This window comes from Patagioenas fasciata, chromosome 13 (genome assembly GCF_037038585.1).
Source record: "Patagioenas fasciata isolate bPatFas1 chromosome 13, bPatFas1.hap1, whole genome shotgun sequence".
Classification (NCBI taxonomy): Eukaryota; Metazoa; Chordata; class Aves; order Columbiformes; family Columbidae; genus Patagioenas; species Patagioenas fasciata.
In genome coordinates this window covers 8,459,872-8,476,398 of record NC_092532.1, presented here as the reverse complement: position 1 = coordinate 8,476,398, position 16,527 = coordinate 8,459,872, and the positions used below count along the sequence as shown (strand labels likewise).

Genomic DNA, 16,527 nt, shown 5'->3' with positions numbered 1-16,527 from the left:
CCCTGAGCTGAGCTCAGGAGCTCATGAGAGCGGTGCCTGGCACTGCTTCGGCAGACCCTGGTTCTGGCTGGTGATGAGCCTGAGCGGTGACCTTGGAAGGGGTCCATTCCATTCCCCTTCAGCAGCTTGCTCTCAGGAGTTGGCCGCTGCCAGAGCTGAAGCAGACAGATGGTTTGGCATCCAGCACCAAGTGTTTCTGTGGCGCTGCTCCATGTGTTGTATCATGCTCAGCACAAAAGAACTGAGGATTTATTGAGCCTCTCTCCACAATTAGCTCAATCATGGGCTCCTGGGCCAGTGCTAGGGTCACAACAGCAGGTTTTGGTTAGATTCTTACCTGAGAACACACTGGACTGTTCAGCTCCTGGAAACCTGTTGGTGGTGCTTGGTTGAGTTTTGCCCCATTTCAGCTCTTGGTGAAGCAACGTTGTCCGTTCCCTCCATCGCGTCCTCAGGGCCGCATGCTTAGCCTTCAGCAATTTGCCGCTTGCCCTTCAGGGGATCTGGGACAATTGCACATAACTTTTTACAAGAGTTTTGGAGGACAGTTGTCCTTGAAAGGTTCCTATGGATCTAGAACAGCAGTCTCCATGGTGGGGTGCACAAGACAATCCATTGGGGTATGGGAAGAAAATATTTTTGTACAGTTAATTAATTTTTTAAATTTAAAATGGTGTTTATTTCATCCTTATCCTTCATTAGTACATATATTTTATTTATAAATATGTGTGTAGTGGGGTACGTGCTCAAAATGTTTGTACTGATGAGGTGTGTGATCAACCAGTTTGGAGACTGCTGATCTAGATGCTCAGAGAAAGGTGAGGATGACGGCTATGGCACAAAGAGGTGCTTCCACAAAAAAGAATCCTCCAGACTGATATTAACCTTTTAAAAGGGAATATGATGTAAAGATATAAAGTGCCGAAAAAAAACCCAGGCAATATTGCTGGGGAGTTCTGTACCCCTTGTGTTGTCATGTAAGCGTAAGAACTTTTCCTGATGTGCAGCAGGGTGTATTTCAGCCTTATCTAAACCCGCAGCAGTGGTGCAGGTAAATAACATGGTAAATCTGGTTTGCTGTGTCTCTCATTGCGGTTCCCAGCAATGGATGTGCTGCTGTGCTAACTGGCAGCTGCTTTCGCGCATCCATCTGGTTTTGCAAGGAGTCCCCGGGCACGGTTTGAACCGTCAGACCTGTGTCCAGAACACCCGTCCCCAACTAGGGGGACAAACTGCCAACTTGGGGACAAACTGCGCAGGCTCCATCTGGGGCTGGCGTTGTGTCTGCAGCGGTGATGCAGCCGAGGCCTTCACAGGGGATGCAACGTGCTGAATAAGGAAAAGCGGTATTGGTTTTTAAACTGCTGGGACTCTGGTTGGAATCCACAATCTCCTGTTTCCCTGAGGCAAATAACATAGCCAGATCTAATAACACAACCACATCTAGGCAGTTTTTCCTTGCATGGTGCATATGACACGAACCTGTTGCCAGAGCTATGTGCTGCCAGATTTCAAGCCTTCATTCCAAATTAAGATGTTAGAGTTTTCCTTACCTATGATATGTCATTAAATATCACTCAATTACCCTTGTATTGAGCCTTTTTTTTTTTTTTACACTCAAGCTCACTTTACTGAAAGACATCCTGTCTTGATTTGAAGATATTAGAAGATGAAGAATCCTCCTTCCTTTGATAGGGTAGGGTTTTTTAAAGTCTAATCATTCTCACTATAAAACTGTGCCTTATTTCTAATTTAAACTGGTCTGGCTTCAGCTTCCAGCAATTGGTTCTTGTTATGCCTTTCTCAGCTAGATTAAAGAGCCCTTTAGGACCTGGTATTTTCTCCCTTTGAAGGTACTTATACATCGTAATCAAGCCATCTCTTGATCTTTTTAATAAACTAAACAGATTGAGCTCCTTAAGTCTCTTGTTCTGAGGCAGTTATTCCAGTTCTCAAATAATTTTTATGACTCTGCACTGTCTCAAATTTTCCCGTGTCCTTTCAAAAATGCGGACACCAGAAACAAAGGCACTCAGGCAATTTACAGTCAACTGTCTGTTTTCCCTGAATCCTTTAGATTCTCTTATTTCCATGATATGGTTTCCCCAGTCTGTCCAAGACTTATTTTTATTCCTGGCTCCTAGAAGCTATGACTGCTAACATCACTTGCTGCAGGTGAGCCAGAAGTGCTCCAAAACGGGTAATCTTGCCCCCAAGAATGTAATCCTTATCAGAAATTTTGTCCTGTTGTGCCTTTAGTTGTAACTTGAATTTATTTCATCTGAGAAAGACAAGGGATAAAGTTTATTTTCTGAATACCCTTGTTATGAGTATCTTTCTATACTCCTGGCAAGCTGTTTAATTCTGTCACTCATCCTGGGCCTCTAGCCTTCTGGAAAGCCTGGGACGTGTAACAGCACGAGGTGTCACTGAGGGGGACAACAGCTGGGTCAGCAGGAGGTGTCACTGAGGGGGACAACAGCTGGGTCAGCAGGAGGTGTCCCCGGTGCCGCGGTTGGCAGCTGGTGCTGCTGGTACCGCGGGCGCCGCACTGGCTCCTCGCTGCAGCGGGGGCTCCTGCCCGCGGCCTTGCACCCACTGACTCCTCATCACGGGGGTGGCAGCTTCTGCCCTGTGTGTTAGCTGAGAACATTTGCTTTCTCTTGCATTCTTTTTAAACACAGATGAGTGATCATTGTTACACCTTTTCTAATGTTTGCCATTGTTTTTTTCTTCCCCATCCTTTAGTTTAAGTGTGGCAATACCATGCATGGTTTGGGAAATTCTGGGCAACAAACAGGGAGCCCTTAGAAGCAGCTGTGCCCTTTGCAGGACTGCTGCCCCAGGCCATGGTCAGACCCCACAGCAACGGGAGGGATCTTTGCTCAGGTCTGTGCAACTGCACTTATGCTTTTTTGCCCTCTTGTATTAACTATCTTACATCATTCGCTTTTTAGAACTGGAACCTGTGTGTATTTTTCATTCTAAAATGAGAAGAACTTGAGTTGTTTGAGGCCTTCAGAAATGACTATAGGTTGTTGGTTGGTTGGGTTGAGTTGTTTGGTTTGGTGGTGTGTTTCTGTTGCGGGTTTGTTCGGTTGATTTTTTTACACCAAGCCTATTCATTCTTGTATTTCTGCAGCCCTCCATAAGTGATCTAAGTGACCAAATTGGTATTTTACTTGAGGCAATGATCTTAAGAGATGCTATAGGTGGATGGATGGTGGCCAAACTGGAGGACGCAGTTCAGGAACTGCTTAATCTTCTTTAATGACCTCAGGAAGCTGCATTGTTTGGTACAGTGACCCATGCTCTCTCTGAGTATTTTCTAAAACTGTCTAGTACTGCTTATAGGACTCAGCTGTTGCCTTTTTTTTTCTCCTTACAAGGTATTTGTGTTTATTAAGGAGATGCTGGATGACACCTCCTCAAACGAAAAAAAGGGGGAGGAATCCTTAGAGGTGTTGCCTTGGTGAACCACACTGTTTTTGTTGAAATCCACTCATCCCCTTTTGGTCTCCTTTGCTATCCTGTTCCTGCTATTAATCATAGTTATCTTCTGCTGAGTATGAGAAATCTGAAGGCCTGATTTGGGGTACATTGTGTCGGCAATATTAGGCATTTTTTCTGTTATATCAACCAACTCTTGGCCTCTGAGGTATTTATTCTTGCAATTATCCGCAAGGTAGGCAACAGCTATTCCCCTAGTTTTAAGACAGGGGGAGGAGAAGCTGAGGTGTGGGAAGCTTCAGTAGGTCAGGGCTTGAACTCAGATCTTCTAAATCTGGGGTAATTGTGCCTCCTCTCTGTTCCATCTTTAAAAAATAAAGCACATATGTTAGTTCTAAGAAGCACTTTCATCTTTACAGTACTGCCTTCAGGAGTTTTCAGTCATCCTGGCTGCACTGCAGTTGCCCACTAATAGTCGCACAAAGGCTGTTAGTTGCTTAGGCTTGCAGTTGCAAAACATGGAGTAAAAATAGGAACAATTACTACTTTAATATTAAGAGAAGTAAGTTCATTTCCATTCTGGAGTCAACATAATTTTTTAAGACTACCTGCAGAAGCAGAATCCCTTGCGTGTGGTGAATAAGGCGCATTTACCTTGATTTTAGTTCCAGCCCAGTGGCACAGGAGGGAGCGGGGACACGAGTGGGGACCCACAGACCCACCCGGCGGTGCCGCCCCGCGTGGGGGTCACGCGCTTCTGGACTTTTCCGTCACCTGCTGCGATGGTTCGTTGTTGTTTAATTACAGCAGCAGGGACAGGTGACGGGACAGAGGTGCCGCCACGGCCAGCGTGTGGCTGTTCCCCGAATTTCGAGTTAATTTGTGCAGCTCCCACGCGACAGACGTCACCCCCTTGTCACTCTCGGTCACTCCTTGTCACCCCCGCTCCTTCCCCATCCCTGACCCAGCACCCGGCGCTGTCCAGGACGGGGCGGCTCGGGCCGCCGCTCCCTGGGAGCAGCGCCGCTCTTCTCCCGGACTGCCGCTGGGGCCGCCGCTGCCCTGGGCCGCTGCTCTCTGTTCCCGTCCCGTTCTGTTCTGTTCCCGTCCCGTTCTGTTCTGTTCCCGTCCCGTTCTGTTCTGTTCCCGTCCCGTTCCCGTCCCCTTCCCGCCGCCCGGGGCCGGGCTCGCGCGCGGGTCCGCGCTCCACCCTGCGGCGCGCGCCGGCGGCGGGGCGGCAGCGCCCCCTGCTGCGCCGCGGCGGCCACGCGCGGACGGGCGCTGCCGAGCGGGAGCGGGGGAGCCCGCCGGTGTGTGCCGGGGCCGCAGAGCCGAGCCCGCCGGTGTGTGCCGGGGGAGCCCGCCGGTCTGTGCCAGGGCCGCAGAGCCGAACCCGCCGGCCCCTCCCGCTGCGCTGGACGCGCGTGTCTGCCCTTCGCTGTGCTTTGTCACCTGCTGCTGGCACCGAGGGCACAGGGGGAGCACCCGCAGCGGTGCTGTACGGTTAATGGCAACCGAGGCCTCAACAGCTCCGCAAGGCACCCCGGGTGTGCAGGGGGGTTGTGTGGGTGTGACATCCCGAGCAGCCTCTCCACGCTCAGCTGCATTCTCCGGGCCCCCAGCCAGGGACCTGGCACTGGCACATGCGGCAGGGACCCCGGGGAGATGGCCGTCCCCACTCCACTGCTTCGTGTCTGTCTATCCCCACTCCACTGCTGTGTCTGTCCGTCCCCACTCCACTGCTCTGTGCCTGTCCCCACTCCACTGCTCCGTGTCTGTGTGTCCCCACTCCACTGCTCCATGCCCACTCCACTGCTCTGTGCCCATCCCCGCTGCCCCTGTGCGGAGGCTGCTGAGTGATGCTATGTGTCAGGGAAGAAAAGGCCAAAGCTGCCAGAAAAAAACCTGCAAGGAAGAAAACCACCTACAAATTGGGAGAAGCATTCTGCTTTGACAGAATAAAAATAAAACCTGGAATGGGAAAGGAAAGGCATGAAAGAGTTAGTGACAAAATATCATGTACAGCTGGGGAGATGATGGTTTTATTGGTATTGCAGGGGGGAGGGAGAAGCTGAGAGGCAGTGAAAACACAATTTGGGCTAAAATTGAATTTCTCTGATAAGGAATTTCAGAAGCGGCTGCCTCATTCACTGTGCGGCCAAATAATCATATGCGCTTTAATAATCTTTATTTTACAGGAGTACGTTGCCAGGGCAACAGAGTGTAAGCAGGAGAACAGCACCTTGCAGATCACAAAGGCAAATCTGCAGAAAGAAATTTCAGCGAGTTTCTCTCTCCCTTTTGCAATGTAATGACGACTTATTTTTCATGCACTGATTTAATAATCTTATTGAAAGATCCTTTCGCTGTTTCTCTTATTCTTGTCTGTCTGAGCACGGACAATGGCAAAAACCTGGAATTGTCGAGCCCACTGGGCTAAGCAAACTAACAGATGTAATATGTTTAGCATTTTTATGTAATTACTTTTTATTGCTATTTTACCCCTACCTCTGTTCCTCCCTGGTTAGTTGCCGCTTCCTTTCCGTTGTGGCCCAATCAGGTGATAGTGAGGGGCTGGGGGAGAGTTAGTAATTGACTGCATTAATCGGAAATTATTATTTGGACGTATTTTCAAGGGTGGGGGTTGGCTGCAGAAATAGACCTTTTAGGAAGGGATGAATTGAATTATGGTCAATGCAATAATGAAGCCTCTAGGCTGTAAGCTGTGGAGAGGACAGTCATCTTCACAAAGGTTTTAGTGTTATTTATAATGGGCTTTGCTCCCTGGGTGAAAAACAATATGTTGCCCTGCTGACATCCACTGGATGTGGGTGTCTCGATTAGCTGGTCTGAAAAATAAGCTGATTTGGTACGATTAAAGATGAAAACTTGTGAAGATCTTGGATGTTGGTAAGACTGAGTGCAGGAATGTTGGCACCAAGGTTTTGGCAGGGTGCAGTTTGTGACAAGTCCGTCTCTTGTAAACATTTTCCCTCTCGTTGCGTTTCCCAGGGGCCGCGCTTGGGAAGCGGGCCTAGGAACAGCCGGAGCTGCGGGCTGCGCAGCCAGGTTTGTGGCATTAAGTACAAACCCCAGTTTGTCTGACTGTGGCTGACAGATTGCAAGAAATGAAGGACCAGGGCTGTGACTCGAGCTCGGTGTGGGTGCGCTGCAGCTCGGGCAGGTCTGTGTGGGCAGCGGGGAGCAGCAGAGCCTGCGCCGGGCACGGCCAGGCTGCCGGGGGGACCACGGGATGGGGTTTGCAGCCTTATCCGAGAATGTTATGTTTTTTCTGGTTTGGTTTCAGGCTTATCAGTGTTACTGAAATGAAACCTTTCTTTAGAAAGCTAGTTCTTTAAGAGCTGGCACATAGATGTACATTTTTTGCGTCTCATGAAATAATTAGCATATATAAAAACCGAGCAGCATTTTCACTACAGGATTACTTCCTGCCAAATGCACCGCGTTATCTGCACGTGCAGTGCTCCTTGGGCAGGTTTCCCGGGCAGCAAACCCACGCTGGTGTTGGCTGTGCTGGGCAGTTCTGTTGTTTGACAGTGACTGAGGAAAGATCTTACCCTTCCAATGTCTTCAGATAGATGGAGACAACGTTGCTGTGGTCTGAAGAAAGCCAAGTAGCTTCTGGAAACCTCAAATCAGGTTGACAACGCGAGATCGTTCTGTCATTCAGATGAAGCATGCTGCTTTGACGGACGTTGAGGAATTTTTTGTATTTGGTATTAGATGGCTTCTGTCAGATCCAACAGCTCTTCTCCTCTAAGTGACAGCCAAGTAAATCTTTCAAGTTTTTGTCTGTGCAGAACCACATTTCACAGAAACTCTGCACATCGCTTCAGTTATATGTATATTTTTATATATATATATGTATAAACTAGTAAAAGCAGTTTTCTTCTGTGAAGCCTACAGGAAAGTAGCTGCTACAGCCAGGCTGGGCCACAAAAAGAACTGTAAACACTGGGAAACATTTCTGGTTTTTGTTGGCTTAGGAGACTGTGTTCTTGACTTCTTAAAGCAATACTGGGCAAGAAGACTTTGTTGGAGCTTCCTCTACACTTTTCAAACATTTTTTTCCTCATTTAATCATAATAAGGTTTAAAATGCAGGAAGTCAAAAGGATTATCATCTGTTCTTTGTAAGGATCGATGTGGAAGCCCAAAGTTTGAAGCAAGATGGCAGACTTTGTACTTGCCGTAGGTGGAAAAATAGTTATTCACCATTCATAGATCACACTGTCACAGTGTCTTTGCACTGATTGTTCTATTTTCCTTGGAAATGGTAGGATAAAATTTTGTTAAGAAATGGAAGCTCAGCTGCTTAAATACCCATGATATTTCTAGCACAAAATCTGGGCAATTTACTTTCCCCTTCCTGCTAGTTTGTATCCTGCTGCCTTTTGAAATGGAAACTCTTCTGACCCTATAACCTCTGTGTTACTCCCAATAAAACTCTTTTTAATTGTGTTTTGAAGGAGCATGCAGGGAGCTCCCACACTACTAATCAGCTTTGCTGGTTTGGATATGTATCTCCAGGATTCGTGTTGGCAGAATAACTTGATATAATTGCAGCTCTGCATCGGTGATTTAGCGCTTAAGAACTTTAAAGGTACAGGTCTCCCTTTCTATCTGCGCATTGCTGCTGCGCGAGGGTCTGTCCCTCCCTGGGTGGCAGGAGGGGACAGCGGTGGCCATGCAGGGGACAGCAGTGGCCGTTCAGGGTACACCGCGGTGGCCGTGCAGGGGACAGTTGTGCCGCATGCCGCTGTTCCCAGCACTCAGGTGCTCGGGCGCTGTGTTAACACGGTGACAAGGAGCTCGGGTGAGACCTTTCAGATCTTTCTGTTGCCAGGTAGGATGTGGAAATGCAGGTGATCTTCATTGCCTGGTACCTTTTCACACAATTAACAACAAAGAAAACCCTGTTCTAGCCAGAATCTCAGTTTTGTGCTGGTTGAAAGTGGGTCTGGCTCATTTAAATGAATGTTTTAAAATTAGGCATGTCTTTAAGCTGTTTGAGGGCATTTGCAGCTTTGGTTTGAAGCATGGAACAGCTGCCTTCCAGTGCCAAACCTCAGCACCCATTGCAGGGTGATGAAACGCCCTCCTTTCACCAGGGAGACGGCAGTGAATCCATTTACAGTCGTGCATTGCAGGAGCTATCACTTTGGTGGATACTCATGCGTTTTATCCCTGTTCTTTACATTGTTTGGCTTCTCACCTTTCTCAGAAAGCAACAACGTTGCTTTAGCTTCCTTACACTTTAGTACAAATGCATTTAACGTGGCAGCTTGCCCAGCGGGAGCCCACTGGTGATCAGTTCACAGAGCTGCTGTCCATGTGCAGACACTTGTCCGTGGCTCGGCCAACGTGCCTCTGTCCGGCCTCCAGCATCCCCAAAGTTGGAATGCCTCAGCCTGACTCCCTGTTACTGTTTGATCAGCGCCGGTAATGCACGAACCGCCTCGCACAAATGACTGTACTAAGAACGCTCCCAATTGCCCTGTAATAAAACTGCTGTCCTCCCTGAAAGCAAAGATGAGGACAGAAAGGGCAAGTATGATTGGAAGGTCAACAAGTTTGAGCACTGACAGAATGAAAGAAACAAATTATAACGCTGAGGACATGATGCTGGCAATGTCCTGTGTCTAATTCCTGGCGCAGCTGCAGCCAAGGTGTGTGAGCTCGGGGGCAACTGGCTGGGTTCCGCAGCCTCGGGTACCTGGTTATTTGTGTGTTATGGCTCAGTGCTGCGGATCATTCATGGTGTGCGGTGGTGTGAGCAGGAGCCGCGGTGCGTGCCAGCGAGGTGCCCCCAGCTGCCCGGACTCGTCGGCTGTGGTTCTGCGGGGCTGGGGCACCCACTGTGCTTGTGCCAGAGCTTCCTCTTCATAGGCTGCAAGGAGAGACTGTTTTCAGTGTGCCCTCAAATGAGGTAGGACAATAAAAACATTTTACAACTTCTATTTTCTGTTGTCTTGTGTGTTTGTCCCAAAGGGGACGGGCCAGCAGAGCTGGATACCAGAACTGGGAGAACAATGTGCTAACTTAAGAAGCCAACTTGTGCAAGTCCTGGTTTATTTGTTTTGGCTAAACCATTTACTTGCTGCGGTACAATAACAATACAAATAAATTTGGGGGAGTTTCTGCCATATTACATTTTTGCTGACCCTTAGCTCTTTCAAATCATGAGGATTTTTAAAAGGCTGTTTGCGCTTTGGATTTGACCATTAAGATTCTGATGGTTTTTGTTGTGGGGTTGTTTATCTTTTTTTCTGTTGCAAACCTACTAAATCAATCTGTGTCTCTACACAACAGTCTTGCATTTCCTACATTTCCAGGACCTGGACTCAGCTGATCCAGGGTGGCTGCTGGGGAATCCTGTGGCAGACCTGGGGGTCACCTGGAGAGTAACGTGTCACGCACTTCCCACTCTGATGTCGGGAAGAACGCGAAAGATAAACATGAGTGGCAAAGCATGGTTAGGTGGATCAATAAACCACAGGATGCTTGGGATTCTGGAACACTAAGAAGTGTGTGACTGTGGGTGGGAGGCGTCGGAAGGGTTGGTGTTCACAGTCATCAGCACCCTGGGACTGTGTGCTTGAACGCAGGCACAAAACTGAGCAGTGAAGAAACACCAGCACAAAGCCTCAAACGGAATTGGTGAGGTCACAGAAAAGTGGACAAGGGAAGAAAAAGAAATGGGACTCCCGCACATCCTTAAATTGCTCACGTGAAATGAGATGTCTGACCTTGCTGAGGCTTTGCCCTTTGCTGTATGGGATGAATGACGTAAAAAGGCTCAACCTGAAATATTGCATTCTTTCCCTATGCTCTGTTCCTAGATTAACTCTTAGTGATGTTCTAACTTTAAACACATATCTCTAGGGAAAGAATGTTGTGATTCAGTTTTGCATTGGCCAAATTCATGTTCTGACTGTAGATGAAGGTGCCAGGCATCCAATTTGTGACTCATTAAATTAAGTGGTGCCAATACTCGGGTTCAGTACCTGAAACCATTGTGTTTCTTGAAAGTTACTGGCACTTTCAAGGAGGGAAAAAACACACTAGGATGTTCTTTTGCTTTGCGCAAGGTGACAAATTCTCGGGAGCGTTCACGCTTGCCAGCCTTTGCTGGCACTGCGGGTGCTGGGGGTAGTGGGTAGCAGCTCAGAGAGGCTCTGGAATTCTGTGACTTGCTGTAGTTTTAGGAGAAGGTAAATTGAGAGTAAAACAGAAGGTGTTCCTTCATTCAGCTGGGATTCAGAATGACATTGATGCAATTGCAAAAAGGCCAGAAGCTGTTGGAGTGTTGCCTGTGATGTGGCTGATACATGGCAGCTGAACTGGCAAGACCTTATGAGGAATTTTATCACCAAGAACTCTTTACTGAAACCAAAACTTACCAGAACAAAAATCTTCAAGTCATTTTAAGCAGAGTCCTGGTTAAACTGCTTAGTAGTTTGTGAATTGAGGTGATTGTACTAATTGGGTGTTAGGTTGGGTTCATATCTCATGGCTGGAAGTCACGAGCAGTGAAAGCTGAATCCACAGTGCATGACCACATCACCTGCTGTTCCACAACTCTCTGGCCTTTGTTCACAGCAGACTCAGATGCATGTCTTAAGGTGTGGTGACTCAAATTCATGTCTTAAGATGCAGTGTTTCCAGCCGCCTGGGATCTGGGTGCTGCTTGATGCTGTGCTTGGTGTGGCAGGAACGTTCACCCGTGTCCTCTGAGTAAGCGTCTTGTCCTCGCAGTGGGCCGGGAGGGGGGACAGAGTGTTCCCTGGTCACTTCTCTCCTGTCACAGCCCTCTGGTTGCTTAGATTGTGGATTTGTCGGTAGGTTCTCTGAGGGTCTGCCTGTCAGGGTCTCACACTGCGGTCATGGGCAGCACTGTCCCCTCTGCCGCAGGCACGTCCCGTCCCTTCCACGCTCCTTCCTCAGCAGGGTGCTCCTTCGCTCTCCTACTGTTTTGCTTTGGCTCCTCTACAGTAGTCAGACAAGGGGTTGCCTCTGGTTGGGGCAGCGGCTGAAGCAAACGCAGCCCTTGGCACAGCCCCCTGCCCATGGTGAGCAGCGGCCAGCTGGCACCTGCACTGTCAGCAGGGCGGCACTCCCGGGCAGCACCGCGGGCTCACACTAGCCTCAGCTGTTGAAACCCCAGCTGATGGGCACCAGTGGGCAACAGACCATGTCCCATCCGCTGCAGCCGTGCGACTGGTCCCAGGTGCTCAGCCCATGGTCTGCGTGGCCACAGGCCCAAAGCCCCGGTCCCCTGGCTCCTCCAGAGCGTGTGCAGCCGCGTCGCTGCCTCTTGGCACCCGGAGCGCGGCAGCTCAGAACCGCGGGTGCTCCCGCGGGTGCTGCACGTCGCTGTCCCCCAGCAGCCTGGCGCGGTGGCACCGGTGCGACGTGTGGGCTGAAAGCAGAAATTTCAGAGAACAATGGTTTCACATATCTCACTGCTCTTTGTTGGTCCTGATCACAAATAAATTAGTTCTAAGAAAAGTCTCCTTTAAAAGATTAGTTTGTTGTTAGGTTTTTCACTTTATTTGCCAAATGTTCTGTGAAAAGAGATAATCAGGTTTTATTTGTGTGTGTTTTGTCGGGTTTTTCAAATTTTTTTTGGTCCATCTTTTCCTTGCTGCTTATCTCTTCCAACCAAGGAGATCCACAGTAGTTTACTATAGTGCTTTTCATACCACCTTACTTTGTTGAGTATTTTGTTTATTAGATTTCTTATTTAAAATCTGTTTTCCTCTTTAATTTCCTCTTCTTTAGCAGGGCTGCATGAAGGTAAGGTGAATCCCAAAGCTATTCTATCCTAAGTTCTGGTATTTTATATATATAAAACTCCAGGGCTGATGGCAATGATACCTGGGATTATTTATGGGTTTTCATAAAAAAGAAAGAAGAAAATACAGAATTGCATGGCTTCGCTCTTCCTTCCCCTTTTCCCAACCCCCTCCCCACAGAGGAGTTTAATTTTAAATGATAAATGTGGAAATTAGAGACCGTCGAGAAAATCCAATTTGGTGAGGAGTTTTAAAAATCCCATAATAAACGCAGAGTGAAATGTATGATTTAATGCGGGGCGCCAATGGCTGCTATTATGTGCTATTAGCAAATCGGGGTTGAGAGTGAATCTTTATCACTTGGTGAGTGCGGCTCGGCCTGCCTTTGCTGCTGCTATTGATTTGTAGCCGCTTGTCATAATGACATCGGGAAGCAATGAATGGAAGATGTGCTTTTGATAGGATTGAAGGGGTGCAAAGGGGGGAGAAAAAATTCAGCAAGTTTTCTATCTCTTCTGCCTGATTAGATTTTTTTCTTCTTTTAAGAGCTTTCACATTCCAATAAAAATGCTAAATCAGCTCTGAAGCAGAATTGTTAGGGAGTAAATAGCTAGTCACATTTAAAAGAGGAAAAGATCTGACTTTACAGCTCTGACTTTACAGCAGCGGATGAATCTGAAGAACATTTCTGGCTCCACACGGGTATAGCAGTGGGTGGTGCGAGGCCGGAGCCCCCGCAGCAGCCGCAGCGCCGGTGCCAGTGTGTGCGCCGAACTCGCAGTGCCGGTGCCGGTGTGTGCGCCGGGCTTGCAGTGCCAGTGTGTGCGCCGAACTCGCAGTGCCGGTGCCGCTGTGTGCGCCGAGCTCGCGGTGCTGCTGTGTGCGCCGGGCTTGTGGTGCCGGTGTGTGCGCCGGGCTCATCCCTGCACACAGGGATCGCATCTCTGGGGTGTCAGTATTTAACGGGAGAGGGTTCCTGACCTCGGAACCAGAAGTGCCTGAAACAAAAAACCCAGAACTTGCCATATCGCAGCAAATAGTCAAGTTCTCCTTTGCATCTGGGAAAGGAAGATTTTTGTCACTTTAATTCTAGGTGGTTTTCATTGGCAACGTAACGCAAGGTTTGATAGGAGGGAGCGTAGTTGCTGCAGTGTTTGCAGAATGCAGCGTGCTGTGTCGGGGGTTTTCTGGAAGACAGGCTCTTAGGAAACAAGAATAGGCTTTACCACCCAGCACAGGGTGAACATGAGCAAACCACATGTGCTCAGGAGTGTGTCTGAGAACGAGTGTGCTCGTGGTGTCCCCATCAATCTGCATTTCTGATCAGCACATTCAGGCCATTTTAATTCCCAGCCTCTCAACCATTCTGCCCTCTCTGGGAAGGGGGGACCCGTGTGTGGTCCAAGGACCAGAGCTCCACTTCGAGTTCCTTCTTATGGGAGTCCGTACACATCTTCTCTTATTGCTATTATCATTATTATTATTATTATTATTATGACGCCTGTTGTCTGTTCTGAAGAGCTGTAGGCTGAGTGAGGTTGTGACTCTGGCATTCAGGTCCTCCCTTTTGGCCTGACCAGCCTCAGCTACTGTTATTTATGGAAACTTTCCCAGTGCAGCCGAAGGAACCTGATTTCCAGGGCTCACTGTCAAGAGTATGAAATGGCAGATTAGAAATCAATGCAGAGAGTCCAAGTGCCTACTTCATCATTCAGGAGAAAGAAATACAGTATTTCTGGTCTGAGCCTTGCACTCATTAAAATCACATCCTTTAAAAACCCCTTTCAATTAAAACAATGATCCATGGGCATGGCGGGAATGTCGTGCAGGGGGAGTTCTCCCAGCAGACAGACCAGAGCAGCGTGTGGGTCTGATGTGGTGGGACCGTCCACCTGCTGGTCCCACCGGGTGCTCCGGGTGTGCGCAGTGCTTGTGCTCAGGAAAGTTTGCCGACTGATGGAACCGTAACACAGCAATGGGGGAACCTGAAGATATGTGGATAAGGGAAGAGCGAGATAGAGCTGTGGTGAGAGGTGCAGGCTGTGCGTACTGGTGGCCTCTGAAAGGAGATCAGTGTCCTGGGGGTGTCCTGGCCAGTGCAGGGGATGGGTGGTCTGGGTGCACCGGGACAGAACAGAGGTGAGAGACCGCGGCAGCAGTGTCTGCCAGCAGCGTGGGATGGTGCTGAGGCAGCAACAGGACCAGAAAGGCTCTGTCTGGGATGGAGACAGGCATCACCAGGCTGCAGGGAGGCAGAGGAGCAAGCACAGACCCAGCACTGCTGGGCACAGACACGGGCTGTCACCGGCCCTGACAGCAGCGCCGCTCAGCAGCGCAAGCAGGGCTCCAGCACCATAGTGAAATGGGGCCCGAGAGCTCCTGGCAGCAGCCAGAGCCCCTGGGCTGTGAGCACCCTCAACACGTCCCGCTGCTCACAGTGACCCCTGAGAGGTCAGTGAGGATTTAGGAAGGGTAACCTTGTGAGCAGATCTGCATATTGTTCACTTCAAAAACTAGAAGAAATGCCATGCGTGGCCCGTCCGGTCCAGTGTTCTGTCTCCAGCAGCAGCAGGAGAGGAACCGTGAGGGACGGTGCTTGGATCCAGCCACGTCCCCGCGAGCGCAGCTGTTGCATTCGGGACGCGGGACAGTGCATCCCCACTGGTCCCTTGCACTTGCTGTGTTTCTGGCGCTAGTGTCTGCTGGCTAGTCATTCATCCTTCCTTCTGAGACGATGAATTTGTGTTATTTTCCTTATTTATAATTTCTTCCACCTTTCCTTGGATTTTTAAAACACACTAAAGAATACAGGCCCCTAGGTTCTTCCATTAAGTGGCTGATAAATACTCCAATTTTACTGGAGTTCTTTGCTCTTCCCTAAACCCTTTCGTGATAGATCCAGATCACGAAGGAAGCATATGACAGAGCTCAGAGTAGGATCCAAGCTTTGTGACCTCTAGCAGATGGACAAGACGGTCTTTAAAGGCAATGCGCTGTTTGCTTCATTATGTGGTGCGGGAGGAAGATATTTTATTGCACGTTGGTAAAGCCAGGCCAGATGTCATTGTGCTGCAGTCTGCTTTCTCTGTTCTCAGATGTGAATCTGTGCTCAACGTCACGAGCTGCTGTCCTACTGGAGATAGCTACGTACTCGCCACAGAGATTCAGTGCAAAATCTTGATGTGTCTTATGCTGCTTTTTGCTGCAGACCAGATGAGATTACCGCCTGACCTGTTGTTGTTCAGGAGCATCTGTTGACCATGAATGACAAAGGGTCGGACTTGTTAGGACCCTGTCTCACCTCTTAAGAGCAAGTAGGGTCAGCATGTTTGTACCAATAGAACAGGGTATTTCTATAGGCATGAACAAAACTGTGGGAGCCTTGGCTAGATGGGAAGTGCTATTTGGGTCCAGTCTTTCATGGTGTTTGGTAATAAGATAACAACCTGATTCTCTGCATTTATTTATGAAAGTAAATGGAGGCTAGGAATCAACTTTGGAAAGCTTTTGGTGCTAATGCGATATTGCTACTAGAGTGGTTGCTTGTGTGATACTTCTAAAAAGATGAATCAGCAGAAGTACAAAAGGCAGCATGCCAAACCGTTTTCTGTCTTGTTCGCTTGGCTCTTAGGTGCAAATTTTATGATAGCAGTAGAGGAGGCTGATACGACAACAGCTTTGAAACATGAAGAAGCTGCTGCCAAGGGGAAGGGTATAATCTGTCTTCTATGTTTAAGAATTAATGGCTTAAATAGCAACTCGATTAGATCAGCAGCCCAGAACCTGAAGTCCCTGGACAACCGGGGTTCTTTTGAAAGCTCTCTGGTCCATCTGTCTGTCTGTGTTAACAGATGTGTGCATTCTCCAGTTAAATGTAACTGTTCATGTTGTGAACAGTTTCATAGGTAGATTTTGGTTGTCATCTTCAGGAACACAGCTGAATGTGTACTGACACGAGCGACCCCATCTGAGGAGACCTGCCCTGGGCAGGGGGTTGGACCAGATGGCCTCTGGAGGTCCTGTCCGCCCTCAATCTTTCTGTGATTTTGCTTTACGTGTTTTCTGAGAGCTCAGAGACACCTTTTGCGCGGCGGCAGGGAGAAGCCAACTTTGTCCCTGCTCGTGGCAGGGCTTGGAGTAGATGACCTTTGAAGGTTCCTTCCATCCCAAACCTTTCTGTGATTTGTATGTTTGGCCCCAAGGGTACTGGGGTTAAGTGGCCCACGGTGTGACCTTGAGCAGCCTGATGCAAGTGGCAC

The 16,527-nt window shown here is 48.7% G+C and overlaps 1 protein-coding gene across 8 annotated transcripts in view; it reads left to right on the top strand.

The window, feature by feature from the left end:
* The window catches only part of LOC139829081 (uncharacterized), an 80,773-nt gene that overhangs the window by 25,526 nt on the left and 38,720 nt on the right, over nt 1–16,527 (top strand). The window lies entirely within an intron of this gene.